This window comes from Diplotaxodon limnothrissa, linkage group LG16 (assembly GCF_057381915.1).
Source record: "Diplotaxodon limnothrissa isolate DT_005_m linkage group LG16, D_limnothrissa_male_GT1.1, whole genome shotgun sequence".
Classification (NCBI taxonomy): domain Eukaryota; kingdom Metazoa; phylum Chordata; class Actinopteri; order Cichliformes; family Cichlidae; genus Diplotaxodon; species Diplotaxodon limnothrissa.
Genome location: NC_140611.1, coordinates 27033539 through 27053076, shown reverse-complemented (window position 1 = coordinate 27053076; position 19538 = coordinate 27033539).

Here is a 19538-nt window from a genome sequence, read left to right as displayed (position 1 = left end):
GTTGTACATGCGGAAATGGGAGCGAGGGAGCGCTCTGATCATTAACCTATCTTTGACATATTTTCTCCGTGAACGCTGTGAAAAGTGTTTCGTACGGAGCCCCGCAGGGGACATGGGAGAAAAAAAATTAAGACGGACTTTTGCGAAATCTCGCAAAACAAACTCGGGATCTCGCAAAAGTTGAATTCCAACAATGGCGGCAGCTACTTAGTTGTAATATTACTCTTTCTGGGTCACAAAATAAACTTTTAAGATATTTTGAAGCGTAAATGTAGTTGTGTAAACATCAGATATTTGCTCGGTTTACAAGACATCACATATTTGCAAAAGTGCTCCGACGTTTTCGGAGATCTGACACCCACCATCTTGAAGCTAACGGGTGGTTGAGACCTACTACAGCCGGGAGGAACACCGCTTTCCCGGCACATCGTGCCTCTACCTCCCGGTCGGCTTCGAGCTGGCAGCTAAAACTTTTGCGAGATCTTGCAAAAGTCCGTCTTAATTTTTTTTTCTCCCATGTCCCCTGCAGGGCTCCGTAGTTTCGGAAGTATTAAAACAGTGAATAAGCTCATGTACACACTAAAAGTGCCCTACACGCTTGTACCTTTGGAAACGTTCGTCTTTGTGAGTATTAATATGTTCAGAAACAACTTTTATATGTGTTTACCTGGAGTGAACTGTGATGCTAACGTAACGCATGTGTTAAGCTAGGCTAATCATTAAGTTTGTCATTAAGATGTGTATTAGCTAGCAATTTATTTTCACTTTCTGTATATTTCAGTTACAAATAAGCATAAATAAATAGCAAAGAGAAGCCTTGAGAGAGGATAAGTCTTTAAAGGATCTTCATTAAAAGCAAGAAAAGCAAGCCTTGTGTGGAAGATCTCATCTATTTTGTTCGCTGGATGTCTAGCTTCACATGGTCAAGTGTCGTGAGGGCAGCACAACACTTGACAGCTGGTACATTATTCTTAAGCTTGAAACCTTTACTCCTCGAAACATACTTCTTGTAATTGTGACTAAATAGCTCAGCCTTATCTGATCATAAACACAAAAGGCATTTAGCTTGGCTTTTTGGGCAGCTGCACATCTGAGTCGAGTTTGAAGGTGTCAATTCTGGAGCAGGAGATATCTCTGAGATGTTATTAGATTTAGGTCGGGCCAGTCAATGGTATCAATTCCTTCATCCACTGGGAAATGCTCTCACCACTTGAAGCTGGGGATTGTTGCACATCAGGAAGAACCCAGGACCCAATGCACCAGTGCAGGGTCAGACAACTGGTCCAAGGATTTCATCATGATACCTAATGGCACATGTTGATGTTGGACTACCTGAGCAAACTCTGTATGGTCCAGGTATTGGTTCATTAAACCAGTAGTGGCACTAACCCTGGCCAAGTGCAAAACCAGTTAAAAAAAACACACACACACACAATCAGAAAAGATAAGGAGGGAAAAATGTCAGTGGTCTTCACAAAATTGTTCTTGTTTTGGGGGTTGTCTCATTTTTTCCTCTCTAATGCATCTTCGGTTAATTTAGTAACAACAAAGCAGCTGAAACCACATAACAACCCCCTCTGCTACTTAATTGACCAGATCAACCCGAGGTTTAACTGACATGAAAAAAAAACATTCCTTTTGAGCACTGTAATTAATGCCATCCAACTTTTTTCCTTCATTTTACTCAGAGTGCTTTTGTTGCCTAGCTCATATATTGTGCAGCAGGAGATTTGATTATTACAACAAAAAGGTTATTTAAGACAAAATTATGTTAAGTTATCTTAATGACCAGTGAAAGTCAAGCTTCACATTCACATTTTGTCTGAATTCTCCCAGATCTCACAAATGAGACTGGGTCAGCTGTGATAGAAGTAAAATGACTTCCTGATTGATCGAAATGTTTCCACCATTTAATCACTCTCAATTTAATCCATTTTAAATTAGAGCCACTCTGGGGGCATCATCACTGTGATATGGCTCTTAATATATGAAATATTTACCTATTTTCTACTGCAACCACAAACAAGAAAAAAACTGGCGCACAATATGGAAACGCATCTGCAAATTGAAAATGACTGATCGTAGATTATTTAAGGTTATTTAAGGATATAAACTAATGGATTCAATCCACAAAATGGGCATTTATTATAAACGTCTCCTTTTTCTGTTTTCTGTCTAAAACCTCATACATAAGCATGAACTATCAGAATCAGAATCAGAAAGGGGTTTATTGCCAAATGTTGAGCAGGTTTACAACATTAGGAAATTGCTGCGGTGCTTCAGTGTAAACATAGTGTCATAAATAGCACTTAAATAGACATGAAAAAATAAAAGTAGGGATAAGAATTAAAAGTGCTACGTAGAAAGATATGTGCATGAGCTATACATGAGATATATACATGAGAATAAGAATTAAGAGTGCTACGTTGAAAGATATATACATGAGTGCAGGTGGTGATCAGTGCCAATCATGGAATGATGCAGTGAACACAGCGTAGGGTCATGTGTTAGTAGCGGGAACAGTCATATGGTTATTGTTCATGTGTCCAACAGCAGAGGGGAAGAAACTGTTCTTATGGCGAGAGGTTCTGGTGCGAATGGACCGGAGCCTCCTGCCTGAGGGGAGCAGGTCAAACAGACTGTGTCCAGGGTGAGAAGGGTCAGCTGAGATCCGAGCTGCACGCCGCAATGTCCTGGAGGTGTACAGGTCCTGCAAAGATGGGAGTCTGCAGCCAATCACCTTCTCAGCAGAGCGCACAACACGCTGCAGTCTCTGTTTGTCCCTGATAGTGGCTCCAGCGTACCACACGGTGATGGAGGAGGTGAGGATGGACTCGATGATTGCAGTGTAGAACTGCATCATCGTCCGTGTTGGCAGGTTGAATTTCTTCAGCTGCCTCAGGAAGTACATCCTCTGCTGGGCTTTCTTAATGACGGAGGTGATGGTGGGCTCCCACTTCAGGTCCTGGGTGATGGTGGTACCCAGGAAGCGGAATGAGTCCACAGAGGTGATGGGGGTGTCAGTCAGGATGATGGGGGGGAGTGGGGCTGTGTGCTTCCTGAAGTCCACAATAATCTCCACTGTCTTCTGGGCATTCAGCACCAGGTTGTTGTGGCTGCACCAGGACACCAGACGTTCAACCTCCCTCCTGTAGGCAGACTCATCCCCGTCCGAGATGAGTCCAATAACGGTGGTGTCATCTGCAAACTTGATTATCTTGACAGACTGGTGGGTGGAGGTGCAGCAGTTGGTGTACAGGGAGAAGAGCAGAGGAGAAAGAACACAGCCCTGAGGGGAGCCGGTGCTGATGGTCCGGGAGTCCGAGACATTCTTTCCCAGCCTCACATGCTGCTTCCTGTCCGTCAGGAAGTCAGTGATCCACCGGCAGATGGGGTCAGGCACATTCATCTGGGAAAGCTTGCCTCGGAGATGGTCTGGAAGGATGGTGTTGAAGGCAGAGCTGAAGTCCACAAACAGGATCCTGGCGTAGGTTCCTGGGGAGTCCAGATGCTGCAGGATGAAGTGTAGGGCCATGTTGATGGCGTCGTCTACAGACCTGTTGGCTCTATATGCAAACTGCAGGGGGTCCAGGAGGGGGGCCGTGAGGGTCCTGAGATGGGAGAGAACTAGGCGCTCAAAAGACTTCATGACCACAGCTGTTACCATGAGGTGAGAAATGTAGCTTGTTGGTCTCACATTAGCAAATACGCTTAGTCTCCTTTATCCTGCTCAGACAGATCACTACAGTGTGCCTGGTGTACCTTTCTCTCTACTGCACTGTCAGCTCTGGTAATTGACTCTTGCAGTCTCCTCTGAGCTGTCCACTACATGGCCTCTCAGGCTCCACACCCAATTACAGGCTGCAGCTCCCTGATGGGCTGAGGTGGATGACTCAAGGGAAGTGTCTTTGATGTGTAACTGAAGGTCAGGTACATATACATGGACAAACCTACACTTCAGTGCTATGATCCTTGTAAAACGATTAACTTAAGTTGACACAGGTGATACAACACTGACGCAGTCCCCTGGATTTGACAAATTCATACATAAGTGTTGTTGAATTGTCAGTGTAACCAGTTAGTTAGCTCACGATTGTATCCCTTTTGCTCTGCATAAGGAAACAATTTACTCTTTTGCTAATATCTGACAGACAGATTTTCTTTTTGGATTTCTAGTAACTCGAAAAACCAATGTGAGGGTGCTGCTGGCCAGAGGCAGTCTGTTAAAGATTATATCTATCTGGGTCAGCTGTGATTGCCAGAGGGAATACTTGAGTGGGTCTTTGCATTTTGTATCTATCTCTCAGTCGGGTATTTTCAATAAGCCATTGTTTATTTCTTAGCTTTAAACCAAGTTAAAGAAAAGTGGATTACTGCATCTCGTGGCTCAAACTTGTTTGTGACTTCTCATTAATTTTAAGAGCAAACATGGTCAGATGATCAGACAAGTTGATAAAGATATTACTCAAATTATCTTGAAGTAAAATCAACAGCAGACACAATGAACAGTTTTATAATAATCCTCAATTACAATGTTTGTGCAAAAGAGTTTGCTATAAATATTTTAGACAGTAAATTTAGCAGTTTATTACTTTTTAGCCTCAATTTGCATATAACATGACAGCATAACTACTTAGCCTGTGCTTGTCTGGCTGCTGTAGCTACGCTGTAGCACCTTCTACAAATGACATATAAGTCAAAGACTACAAAGTGCATACCAAATAGAGACAGTAATAAGCATTTTGTCAACATGGGCTGCTTGCTTATTTTTCTCAGTACTTCGTAAGCCATTGAGTTCATAAAAATTATGGGTACATGTTTGGATCTTGTTTTTCTCAGAACAATACTAATGGATATGTTGATATTAAACATTAAGGTCACTAATCTTCTCCATTTCAGTAAAACACTTTTAACAAACCCATTAACTGCAAACATTCCCCTGGCTGCAAGCAGCAGATGTAAGCACATCTTTTCAGTAACGAGATAAAGGGAACTAAAAGGAAGCAACCTAAATGTAATTCTAGGCATCCATGTGATAGCAGCTGTCACAAATACATTGCTATGGACATTAAATTAGTTGCAGTGCCGCCCTAATTATAAACCTACATCAATAATATCTGTGCATTACTTGTTGTGATAACATGCTATGATTACACCTAGACCATTATCTCCATATTTTACCCCCTTTTTGGTAAGGATATAACAAAATAAACTTTAAAAAGCCCAAGACATGAAGGGCCAGTACTTTTTGCTTGTGACATTTGAGCCACAGATTGCAATGGATGTGATTACTTCTCGCTGGACCGTTATAAGCGGCTCCATCAGCCAGCTACAAGTGACAAGTGAGAGAAGGAAATGTTTTTAGCTTAGTAGTTTTGAAGCCTAATGGCCCATCTAAGATGTGCACAAACCAATTAGCCTGGCTGACCTCAGAGATGGAGTGTCAGCCATGCCATTCATGGAGAAGGAGGGGCAAGAGACAACTCTTATCTCTGCCTCACTGTTAAAGGGGGCAGATGAGGAGATGAAGAGGGTGGAGGGAATTGATGGCAACCTTGGGGAGAGTGGAAGGGTGAATTAGGAAAACCACTAGTGGTCCTGATCTCTAAAAAAAAAAGAAAAAAGATCCAATGAGGACTATTGTATCATCATGAAGGGACAATGTAAAATCACCATTATCGCTCACGTTACTGTTGCCAATATTGTTGTTCAGGATCAAATTTTCTAGTGAAATCCTACAATTAACACCACCTTAGCACAGACTGATGCAAATTTAACATCATTTTCTGATATGTTAGTCTGAAAACTAGGTTATAAAGCTAAAGCTTAAGATGATAAGCTTCAAAAGTACTTTGTAATTCTGGCTTTTAATAACTTTATTCTCTTTCAGACCTCTGTGTCATTTCAGCACGCCTATAATCCAGAAGTTAAAGAGAGAGAGGTTGTTCTGTTGGTTTTAAGATTATGATGTTCCCTGGAATGTGAATGGTTCAGCTTTTTATGTACATTTGGAAAACTTTGTTTTAAAGATAGACATGTTTCAACTTTTTACCTTTTTAAAGTTGACACGAAACACCAAATGTATAAAGGCTAATTTACAGTGTGGCGCTCTGCATTTATAAACAGACACAGATTTAACAGAAGCCGGATTTAAGAAATAAGTGCTTAAAGTTTTCAGAGCAATTTTAATGCCATCTTGTGTCAGTACAGAACGTGATGTCACCGGGTTGGTTGGTTTGTTGTGGCTAATAGACTTGTATTAGTTTATGTTGGCTAACTAGTAACACATTTTACAAAATTTTTTACTACATAATAGGTTACTACACGTGCACCACACTACAAATATAACTGTTTCTTACCGAAGCACTGAGAAACCTATCAGCATGCGTACAGGAAGAATAGGTCAAAGTGTGGGATGCACAAAAAAAATAAACAACCAAACAAACAAAAAAACATCCAAAGTTTAAGACCACTTGAAAAATGGCAGAAAATCACTTGGAGCCTTGTTAAGATCAAAGCGTGCAAACACGCCCCAGGGAGGGGCCACTTGCCCCATCCTTTCTTCCCTCCCCATCTTCAGCTGCCTCCCTCTTCCCGCTCCACCACACCCACACACATGCAGGCTTGGGGTGCAGGTGTGTCACCAGTGTGCAGGGGAGGCACTGGCCTCCTGTGCCTCAATTTTATTCTGCAACCTAGACATCCACATTACTCATACTCTCATAACACATACATATAGGGTCTTAGGGGTGGGCACGTTATACAACGTCCAGAGGATGGTCTGTGTATTCTAACCCACCTCTGGTGCTGGTACTACCTTCAATTTTAAATGCATATAGACACTGAGGGTTTTCGGGAGGAGCCGTGCTGCTCTCTGGCAGGAAGCACCATGCCCTCCTATGTTTTAAATGCACTTTAGAACTAGGGGGTTCTGACATAAACAGTAGTAAGCAGGCCGAAAAGCAGCGCACATTTTGGTGCTTTTTTTTTGGTGCTTTTTTTTTCCTGAGATGTCATACACTTTGGATTCTAGCCAATCATTTTACCTTTGCAAGGATAGTAGGCGGGCCCAGGTACGTACGTTCTTGTAGAGCAGAGCTACAGATTAAAAATGGCGAAGTGGTCAAAAGTCTGGCTGTACTTCACAGCAAAAGACGCAAACTCAGCAGCCTGCAACAAGTGCTTTAAGGTGATACTGTGCAAAGGAGGTAACGCCTCGAATGTGACGACGAACCTGGCGACATATAGCATTTTGTTAAAAGTCGAGAAATGCACCGTATTTGATAGCTTGCAGCGAGACCTCACACCGGCACATCTGCTGTGGGTGTTGTTGCAAAAGCAGTTTCACCCCGGTTCGTATATTCGTCAGGACTCCAGAAAGAACACCGGGACTCAGTAGTCAATTAACAACACTTTTATTAATACACACTTATTGATTACACCTTCTAGAAGGGATATGTACAGGACCCCGGACTTTCTCTGCAGATCTCAACTCCTTTGTCTGTTACATGCAGTTTTGTATAAGTGACCCCCCCTTCTAAACCCTCTACAAGGTGCCATAAAACTAAGTGCTATGTTTACATACTTTTACTTGTGTGTGTGCGAGCACATGAGTGCCTACATGTGCGCGTTCCCGCATGTCTATGTGAGTGCTCGTGAGTGTATGTATGCGCTTACCTGTGTGTATGTGTGAGTGCACGTGAGTGAGTGTGCGTGTGGATGTGTGTGCATGACAGTTAAAACACTGTGGGTGTAGATGACTCCCTAGAGGTCATAAAAAACCCATCTCCCTTCCAGACCACAGTTATCCAGTTACAAAAGTTGAGACCCCCACCCAGATATCCTCTGGGGAATTTCCACTCAGCATTGACTCCTCTTTGTCTTAGTTTCACAGTCCAACTGGGGAGGGTCTCCTAAAATCTACTCCTAAGTTCATGACACAATCAGGCCTTTATTACATTGAGGGCAGTGTCAATGTCTGTACAATAATTCTAGATTCTATGTTAACACATTTCTAAACTCTAAATCAGCTAAACATTCCTACAGTGTGGTGCCTGTTATTGGACCCGGAGTTAGCAACATCCCCCAAGAACCCGAGGAGGAGAGTCCTGGCCCCTTGCCCTGCCAGTGCAGCAGAAATGACGGATGATGATGGCAGCAGCAGCCGTTCTTCTCTGGGTGAGTAGCTTAATGTTGTCCGTGTGTAATTTACGTTGAGTAGGCTAACCATGTTATTAAATTAATGCATGTAAGGCGAACTAGCAAACACCGTCATAGTTACATGCGGCTGTCTTCTTGTTTGATGGCAGGTACTCCCTTCACCCTGGCCAAAAAGGCTAAAATGACCAAAGAAAAAGTGGAAAACAGCTAAACATGAGAGGTTTTTGGACAAAGTTTGTGTTTTTTCCATTGTTTAAGCACTGCTTCCAGCCAAGAGTGATACCATATATGCCCCATAGCTGCAGAAAAGGCTAACATTGTTATTGTTTTACAAAAAACAGCTAAACATGAAAGGTTTTTGGACAAAGTTTGTGTTCTCCATTCTTTGAGCACCATTTAAGCACCGCCACCGTTTCAAAAGTACCGGTTTGGCACCGGTATCGGATAAAACCTAAACAATACCCCTCCCTATTTAGAACAGCACACAGCAACACTACATATGAGTGGGCGGAGGGAGGTTTAGGGTCTTCACTCACCCCCGTTCTGCTAACCGTCGGGGCTGGGGGGCTGGGGGGCTGTGAGGAGGTGCTGGTCATTGGATTGGGGTCTGGGATGCGGGGCCTCCCTGCTACTGCAGATAAGGAGGCGGTCTGCTTTCCTCCACCCCAGAGAGAAGGGTTTCATCTCCTGGGTCCAGGTACAGTTTACCCCTCTGGGGGCAGGGGTACCTGGACCTGGGATATAGAGTATGTTTGGGGAGTGTGAATGTGTGTACAGTGTTTATTTGTGTCTGTCTCCACGTCGGGTGAGTGAGGGAATGCACGTTTGTGTCTGTGTGCGCCTGTTTGTCTGTGTCTATATGTTAGCTTGGGTCTTAGACTCCACCTCTCTGGGAACATCTCAGGCTCTCTGAGGTATGGAGGCCTATCTCCCCTCACCACACTCCCTGCCAGTGGCTGATGCCCTCAGACGTTGGTGTGTTGGTGGTTCTTGGTGTCTGGGGCTGGGCGCTCATGTATGTTGTAACAGCAGTCTGGCGAGGAAGGAGCGGCTAGCCGGTCCAGCGGGCATGTGGTGTGGAGGTTAGCCGGATAACACGGAGCCAGTCAGTTAAATTAAACAACAGACCTTTATTCCTTGTCAGCAACATAAGACCATACAAGCCAGGTCTCCACGGCTCTACACTGTCCGTACATACATGTGCGGGGATCGGTAGTCGCCGGTGCCAGGCCGTTACAATGGTGAGGTCTATCCTGAGAACAGAACACGAGCAGCATGTACACTCAAAAAAATAAGTCATTGGATGAACTCAATTGGACTGATGGCAGGTTTTCCACGTAATATATCTATTTTGGTCCAACCTAATCTACATACATCATGACAATTCAATTAAATTGAGTCAGTAGAACACAATTTCGTAAATACTGCTAAAATGAAAAAAAGTACATTAAAATGATGTGAAAGGTTTTGGTTGGTCCAACTCAATACAATGTCATTCACTTGAGCTAGATTTTCATTGCATTGAAATCATTATTTTGAGTTCAACTAAATCATAATTTTCATTACCAGAAAACTAATTTAATTATTAAAATAATGACAAAATGAATTTGTTTTTACAACTCAGGTTTATTCACTTGAATTAAAAGCAGAAACAGAATATTTTGTAAATAAACATACATGTCACATGGTCAAATCAACCTTAACAAAAATCAAAGTGCTCACAAAAAAGTGCTGACGTACATTTGTAATGAATGTCAAATCTGAATAGCACACACCTCTGTACTACTAGGCAATACTGAAAACAAACTGGAATCTGTAAAATCAGATTTCACTTCAGAATCATTGTATATATTTATAGTGACACTTGCAAATTCACAATGATAACCTACTAAACATTGCAATTCACACCATAGTATGGCAGTCACTGAAGATTTGAAACAACCCAACAATACATAAATACACACATATATATATATATATATGTATGTGTGTGTGTGTGTGTGTGTGTGTGTGTGTGTGTGTGTGTGTGTGTGTGTGTGTTTTCATGACGAACATTTTTCTGTTACCAAGGGGGAGGTATTTTAATAAAAAAAAATCTTTCAACTTTACTTCTCCAAAACCAATTACATGTAAACATTTACAAGCTTATAAGAACGGGAAGACCAACTTTAAAACACTGGAAGACACAAAACTTGTCAACATTTTTCTATTACCTTTGCAAATCCCAAAAGCAATCAAAAAGAAAATGGTGGTTACAACCATGAAACTTTTTCTGAGCTAAATCCCCAGTCCTTTCATCCATCTATAGTAGTACAGATTAAAGGTCACATCACTCACAACATAACAGCAGACAAAAATAGACAACTTCCATTTGGCCAAAAAAAAAGAAAGAAAAAAAGGTCACAGTTTGAACAAAAGATATAAAAAGGCCAAAATCAACTTTTGTGCTGGGTCTTGTTTGCCTAAGCAAACATCTTCATTTTCATTTGCTGCATCTTTGTACTGAGCCTTTGTCCATCCAGATTCATCAAAATCTTCTGACAGAACTCAAAAGTGTACTTGTGGTCATTTGGATAGCTCAGATCAAGTGCATAAATCAGTCCAAAGAGGACGATGAATGCCATGATGACACTACAGAGGTTGTTCATAACTGTAGTACCTTCAATGACAACTCCAAAATCCTCTGGCTCCTGAATCCCTTCTCTTCTGATGGTGTAAATACCCATGACAGTTGCTGCAGTGGACCTCAACCGTTCATCCTCAGTGGAGGAGGTCTGAAAAACAGGTTGTTTCAGGTTTAAGGGCTCTGTCACTTGGAAGGGGACATATTATGCAAAACTCAGCTTTTGTATCCTTTTGTGCTGAAACATAGGTCTCTACCGCCTCTATAAACACTCCAAACATAAATAAAACCCGTCAATCTGTTTCCTATCAATAGTTTGGGTTCAGGTATTATGTACCTCCCTTTGGGAGGGGCTTGATATAGAGCAGCAGCTCCTCCAGTGTCTATCAGTGTGTGTGTGTGTGTGTGTGGGCTGGGTCAATTTCCCTTATTTCATCACAATTGGGAACCTTTTGAAACAGCTTGTTTTATGCACATTATTCCTGAAACCAGGAGATTGCTGTAATGGCAGTGACACTAGTTAGTGTCTTGATGCAATCTGCTGTGTTCCTTATAATGAAGACTTTTTACTAATTGGCATAATAAACTGAACTCCATTGGAGTGTTTACTTTCTGAAGTGCCTTGAGATGACTGTTGTTGTGATATACCGCTATATAAATAAACTGAATTGAAACACTGACAGAAAATGGATGAATGTTTTGTCCACATTTACTGTGTTTATAGAGGCAGTAGATACCTACATGGCAGCACCAAAAGAATGAACAATTGAATTTTTGCTGAAACTGTCCCCTTAAAAAGTGCTCTCCAGTGCAAGTTTCAACAATGACTATTAAGAATAATACATATTTCACAATTATATTGTCTCTTTTGAATATATGAGGATTTTGTGTGCGATGAACCTAACTCAAATTGAATCTAGAAAAGAAAGTGTGATAAGCGTACCAGATACTCCTTGAACAGTAGGTCTGGATCTTCATTAAAGTAGATCACCAGGCTTTTAAGAGTATGCTCCCTCTTTATGTCGATGTCATCATACTAATGCAAGGGTGGAAAAAAAAGGGTGAAAAAAATGGAATTGATTGATTGCATTTAATTGATGGGTTTATCATTAGTACCGACCAAACTACTGATCGCCATGATATCCTTGATCTTTTGGCCCTTTGCTCCCCTCAAAAATTTGCATCAGCTTGTCTGTTAAATTGTCCAGCTGAGCCAAGAACTTCGCCTGCAGGGGTTTTGTAGTGATCTGCAGGAACTCTGCATTCACCTGGAAATAAAACATACATAAATATTAGGGGTGCAACGATATTCGTATCGATATTGAACCGTTCGATACAGTGCTTTCGGTTCGGTACGCATATGTATCGAACAATACAACATTTGTAATTTATTTTATCAATTTTCCTTCTGACGATGCTGTCTGTGTTGAGCGCTCAGTGAATCTGCATTCGACTACTCCGCCTAGGCTCGACAGTGCAGCCTAGGCGGAGTAGTCGAATGCAGATTCACTGAGCGCTCAACACAGACAGCATAGTCAGAAGGAAGAGCGCAGGGCAAGCTAGCGAGACAGAAGTTAAGCTCTCCTTGTAACAGGCAAATTGAACCTCATTCAGATCTGGCGTTTGGAATTATTTTGGTTTTCATGTGACGTATGACCCTGAAGGTAAGCGAGTCATGGACTAAAGTAAAACAGTATGTTGGATGTGCCATGCAATGCTCAATTACATTGGTGTGAACTAGTGTGTTAGCGCAGTTAGCTCGTTAACGCGTTGGCCGTCTAGCCCCATGCACGGAGCGATCGGCGGTAGCTCGTTAACGGAGATTTGCCGTGTTGTGGCGTTAAGGTCATTTCAACGAGATTAACCTGAAAGCACTAGTGGGAACACAACGAATATGACTGCACATTTACACCGACATCATCCTAGTGCAAAGACAAAAACAACAAGCATGCTACTAACTTTAGCCGAGTCATTTAGACAGCTGTTAGCACATGATTCTCCTTATGCTGCTGAGAATATAGCCCAGAAGAAGCGGATAGTATAGCTTTTATTTTGGAAAGAGCCATTTCTCTGTAATAAACTCTCTTTTCCAAAGATGAGTGATTCCTCAATCAGATACAGGGCTCGCAATATCGCTAGCCCGACGTCCCGGAGCTAGCGATTTTTTTCAGTCGGGCTACCAAAATCTATCTCTTCCCTGCCCGTCGGGCTATTGTAGGAAAAATATATGTCAATGCTTTTGCATTCTTTCAGAAATGTAGCTGGGTAATTATGTCATTGGCATCGGTGAGCCACTGTCAATATGTGACATATTGAAATCGCGTTTGAATTTGCGCTTGTTTTTTTGCTTTCACTTTGCAATCGTGCGAACTGTGTATAGAGAGCGACAGCACTGATCTGTGAGTGATGATAATTTGTGCACCAATTCCTCTGACATCGTCTTATTAATCGTTAGCTTACTATGCAAACATGACAAGTGAAATCTCCCGCAGCAAGCTTAAACATGTGAGAGGTTGATCGCGCAGAGAATCGCTGAGCTTATGTGAGTGCGTGTGTAAAAGCATTTCAGTTCTGCTGAGCCAAATAAGACAGGTCAGGGTGAAGAAGTGACAGCCAAAGAAAAGCTTACCACAAAACGGAGAAGTTATGACAAATCAGACTATAAGGCAAAAAGAAAGTGCAGCTTTATGGTTTCATGGACAAAAGAATTTCTGTGGCTGCAATATGATGAGCTAAATAACCAGGGCTGCACATAAGTGGTCCGCAGGTGCGCATTCGCTGTCAAAATAAAAAACACGCACAAGGGTTAGGGTTAAATTTAAAAACTGTACTTTTGAGTTAAAATATATATTTATAATTTTAATAAATGACAAATAAAAAATGCATGAACATTTTTTTTGTATTGAAAAAATATCGAACTGTGACACCAAAGTATCGAACCGAACCGAACCGTGAATTTTGTGTATCGTTGCACCCCTAATAAATATAGTAAACTAGAAGTTTAAATACAGACTGCTGAATCAACACACTGAAAGTTGCTAAACATTTGAACCATCAGTGAAGTTTGTCAAGACCTAAACTGTTTGTAGCTGAGTTTAGGAATATATCGCCACCTGTTGCTTTGGCATGTTCCTAGCAGCGTTTTCCTTCATTTTTGCGTTTACCTGTGGACGGGATTATTTTTTAAAACGAAAACGGAAAATCTCCGTTTTCAAAAATACCTGTGTAAGTGTGGACGTAGCCGAAATCTTTTATAATAATAAATAGGTTTGAACGTCATGGGAGTGCGCATTGTGCTGCATGCAGTTACTCTTCCGGCCACATGGTTCACTTTTGGTAGCACCCTCAGTAAACTATGTAGTGCTTTTAAAGACACCTCAAAACGATACTTTCTACTAGAAAATGGCATAGAATAATAAACACAGAATACCATATTTTTAGATTATAAAAAGAAAACAGTAAGAAAGAAGTTAGCTATAGGACATCATCTTTCATTGAGCACAATGGCTAGCTGCTAATAAGCTAGCACACGCTCCGACTTAAAAGTTGGCAGCTACACAATTTCTCCTCTAAAACAAGGCACTTTTGAAAAGACCTGGCTATATTGTCAAAAAAAAATAGTATTCAAGCAGAGAAGAGAATGGTAGCACCACCAAAAGTTCAAAAAACAACTGTTACAAGCTTCTATGATAAATAGCATTGCCATAGATTTAGCTGATAAAGAAATACACAATTGGATATATGAAAAAATAATATGTTACCTTACCTGAAGGTGTAGTTTTATCCAAAAAGTACAGAGAGGCCAAGAGCAGCTGCATTCATTTAGGTGATCCTGAAAGAGCGCAAAATTTTCAAAGAAGGCGGACCGTTGTGTAACTCAGTAACAATGTGTTCTTGTGACAAAGACTGCTTTGAGAGAAAATAATTTAGGTTCACCACACGAATAATAATTGCAGTAACGCTGGAGTGCTACATTTGCGTTGAATGAGATTAAAAATAATGTTTAAGCTTAAAGAGGGGCTTGAATTTATTTCTTTGAGTTTACAAATACTTAAGTGCAAAAATGTACTCCTCCTACCCCCAGTGCCCCAACAAACTCATTCATTTTGTGTTCAGAATCAGCCTCTGCTGGTTTTGAATAATTTTAGGTTTACACAAAGAAAATCTAATTAATTTGGTATTTTTTAATTGCATTTGTGAACAACTAACATAATTTGCATGTGTTCTTTGAAAGGAGGACCTGAATCTGTTTTTTGAGTGTAATGGCTGCCACGCTATACTCACACACCCCCTAGGAGACTCCCCCCCTAGTGGTGCTATAACCCAAAAGGTTTGTTACAATGTACCGACTCACTCCTGGTGGCCGATTGGATGGGCCATTAGTTTTAAGGCCTAATGGCCCATCTAAGATGTGCACAAAGATGGTTTGTGCACATCTTAGAGGCCTGGCTGACCTCAGAGATGGAGTGTCAGCCCTGCCATTCATGGAGAAGGAGGGGCAAGAGACAACTCTTATCTCTTCCTCACTATCCCCCAGTCATGTCTGTCCCTTCTGTAACAACTGAAAATCAAATAAAATAAATACATAATTATAATAAAGGTCAATCAAATGGACCATGATGAGCCAATTGGTAAAGTAAATCCTCTTGGCATCTTTCTTGGCCTTCAGACAACAGTTCTGATGGCTAAAGATCCAAATGGGACAGGCAAAAAAAAAGAAAGAAAAAGAAAACAACGCTTAAACTGAAACGGTTTTGCAGGTTCTCAATTGGATTTAGAACAGGGGAACATGCAGGATGGTCCCAAAAAGTGATGCTATTCTCCTGGAAGAAGTCCAGTGTGTAAAAAACCCAGTCATTACCAAACAGAGGAGGGCCCTCAGCCATAAGTGATGCTGTCTGCAACATCTGGACATAGCCAGCGACCGTTTGACGCTCCTGCACCTCCTGAATGTTCATTGTGCCACTGAAGGAAAAAGCACCGCAGATCAGCTTGGAACCTTGTTAAGATTCAACCATGCAAAATATGATTTTTTGCAAGTGGTCTTAAACTTTTGATCGGGACTGTTTTAGACGTGAGGCAAAGATAAGTTCGAATGTAAGTAAAGGAGAGTGTAATGTGGAGAGTTTTCTTTTTTTTTTCTATGGACATGCTGATGGATATGATTCCCAACAGACTATGAAAAACAGAGTTATTTTTGTTGTGTAACACGCATATGTCTGTGAAGGTTCTCAGTCATCCAGGTCATCGTAGTCAAAGGAGCTTGCAAAGAAAAGCGTCTGGACTTCTTTAAGTTGCTTGAAGACGTTTCACCTCTCATCCGAGAAGCTTCTTCAGTTCTAAGGTCAAATGGTGGAGAGTCCCAGATATAAACCTAGTGGGAGAAACCCCCCACAGAGGGACAAAAGGACCCCCTGATGATCCTCTAATCGCCTGAGCCAAGGTGTGAAACTGGGTGTGGGTCCCAATCAGCCAGAGTTTCGGGTGTGTTCATTGTGAAACCTGGCCCCCCCTTATCATGCGAATTCCTGAGGTCAGATGGCCCAGGATGTGAGTGGGCGTTAAGGCATCTGGGAAGGGATCTCAAAACTGGATTATAGATGGCAGAGAGTTGGTGTCGTAAACCCCCGCCTCTGTTCAAAGATGGTCGCTCACAGTGGACATAGATGGCTTCTTTCACTCCTCTTTCAAACCATCTGTCCTCTCTGTCCAAAATGTGAACATTGGCATCCTCGAAAGAGTGTCCTTTATCCTTAAGATGCAGATGGACTGCTGAGTCTTGTCCTGTGGAGGTGGCTCTTCTGTGTTGTGCCATGCGCTTGTGAAGTGGCTGTTTGGTCTCTCCAATGTAGAGGTCTGGGCATTCCTCGCTGCACTGTACAGCATACACCACATTGTTAATTTTGTGTTTTGGCGTTTTGTCTTTCGGGTGAACCAGTTTTTGTCTGAGCGTGTTGCTGGGTCTGAAATGCACCGGGATGTCATGCTTGGAGAAAACTCTCCTGAGTTTCTCTGATACACCGGTTACATAGGGGATGACAATGTTGTTGCGTCTGTCCTTCTTATCCTCCCTCGCTGGTGTCTGGTCTTCTTTTCTGTGCCTCTTTGCTGACTTTAAGAACGCCCATTTAGGATAGCCGCACGTTTTGAGTGCTTCCTTTACATGTGTGTGTTCCTTCTTTTTCCCTTCAGGCTTAGAGGGAACATGTTCTGCCCGGTGGTGTAGGGTCCTAATTACTCCAAGTTTGTGTTCCAAAGGGTGATGGGAGTCAAAGAGGAGGTACTGGTCCGTGTGTGTGGGCTTCCGGTAAACTTCGATGTTGAGGTTGCCGTTCTCTTCAATGTGCACAGCGCAGTCCAGGAAAGGCAAACAGTTGTCCTTTGTGTCTTCCCTGGTGAACCTGATGTTTTTATCCACAGTGTTAATGTGCGCAGTGAAGGATTCCACTTCTTGTGTCTTGATTTTGACCCAGGTGTCGTCCACATATCTGTACCAGTGGCTGGGTACTCTTCCTTTGAAAGAGCCAAGAGCCTTCCTTTCCACTTCCTCCATGTAAAGGTTGGCTACAATAGGTGACACGGGGGAGCCCATGGCACAGCCATCTTTTTGTCTGTAAAAGCCTTCGTTGTACTTGAAATATGTAGTGGTGAGGCAGAGGTCTAACAGTGTGCAGATCTGATCGGGTGTGAAGTTGGTCCTGTCCTCCAAGGAGCTGTCTTCTTGTAGTCATTTTCTGACAGTCTCCACGGCCTCCGTGGTGGGTATGCAAGTGAAGAGAGAGACTACATCAAAGGACACCATGGTTTCATCTGGATCCAGGGTAAGTTTCTGGACCTTGTCGGTGAAGTCGGTGGAGTTCTTGATGTGGTGTGGGGTGTTCCCCACGAGAGGAGCAAGGATGGTAGCAAGGTGTTTAGCAATGTTATAAGTGGCTGAGTTTATGCTACTGACTATGGGTCTGAGTGGGACAGCTTCCTTGTGGATTTTAGGAAGTCCATAGATGCAGGGTATGGCATCCCCTGGGTAAAGGCGGTGATATGTAAGGCGGTCAATAATTTTGTCCTTTTCAACGTCTTGAAGGCAAGCTATAACTTTCTTTTTGTAGCTGCTTGTGGGGTCTCGCTTTGGGGCTTCGTAGGTATTGTTGTCACTGAGGAGAGTAGTGATCTTTGTATGGCAATCTGTAGTGTTTAGGACCACGGTGCATCTTACCTTATCAGCTGGTAAAACAGTGATGTTGTGGTCTTTGCTCAGGGAAGCAACGGCCTTCTTTTCCTGTATTGTGAGGTTGGATGGAGGGACTTTGGCACTGGAGACGCCTTAACGCCCACTCACATCCTGGGCCATCTGACCTCAGGAATTCGCATGATAAGGGGGGGGCCAGGTTTCACAGTGAACACACCCGAAACTCTGGCTGATTGGGACCCACACCCAGTTTCACACCTTGGCTCAGGCGATTAGAGGATCATCAGGGGGTCCTTTTGTCCCTCTGTGGGGGGTTTCTCCCACTAGGTTTATATCTGGGACTCTCCACCATTTGACCTTAGAACTGAAGAAGCTTCTCGGATGAGAGGTGAAACGTCTTCAAGCAACTTAAAGAAGTCCAGACGCTTTTCTTTGCAAGCTCCTTTGACTGTAACACGCATATTTTAACGTGTTATGTTGTAAAACTGTTTTGTAAAATGTGGTTGGGAAAAGCAAGACTATTTTATTGCATAAATTAGTGCTGATCACATCTTTTGGACATCTGCTTTGCCAGCTGATTGTGCAGCTCAGCACACCTGGCCTGGCATGGCAAAGAAAAGCTGGAGTGTCGGATTCCAGCTCGTTGGTCTAGTTGCTCAAACAAGCTCTCCTCCACACTGTTCTCATTTCCAAACTGCTTCACAAACCTGGGCAAGCAACACAGAACCCCTGACTGCTTAAGAGACAGAGTGAAAATGGACATTATATCCTTGTTTTATCAACATAAAACTAATTGTTGCAATGAGGAGCAGTACACAAGTGATCTCTTGAGAGTGCTTTTAGGTTTTAGTCCCCTTGTTTTCCAGTGAATTATTGGTTATTTAAACAACCGACCAACCAACCTGGTAACATCACGTTCTATACTAGCACAAGACGATGCTAAATATGTTCTAAAAAATTTAACTTTAAGCACTTATTTCTTAACTCTGGCTTTACAGAAAGTGTTAAACGTCTGTCGGTTTTTGAGAGTAGGGCTCCACAGGGCAAATTAGCTTTTATACATGTGGCGTTTCATGTTCACTTTCATAAAGGTTTCAACAACCTGGTCTCCTTTTTATGTTCTACTGGTTACCTCAAGGATTCATATCATAGATATGTGCAAAGAAACTAAACTTACTGGCTGGAGGAATAGTCCATTTGTTTTTAAGGAAATGTACATATGCCTTGAGTTTTTTTTTTTTTTTTGTATACAATGGCATCAAACCATCTGTTGTTAGACCCAAAGCTGTACTTCCTGAAAGAGTTCTATTGTTTAGTTGTGTATTGCAGAATAGTGGCTTTATATACATTTCCACCAGACACCCAATTAATTTCTTTTCTTCATATTTTTAAACAATGCATAAATTTGCCTATAGGAAGTGTGTATATATAATTGAGTTCTCTTTATGAATGTGTCTAATGTCAATTTTTGATGTATTTAATCTAACATGTAGGATGCTCTGAAGAGAATTTAATTGTTTACGCATTAATTGGTGGGTGCTGATTATTTTAATATCAGCCAGCAAACCA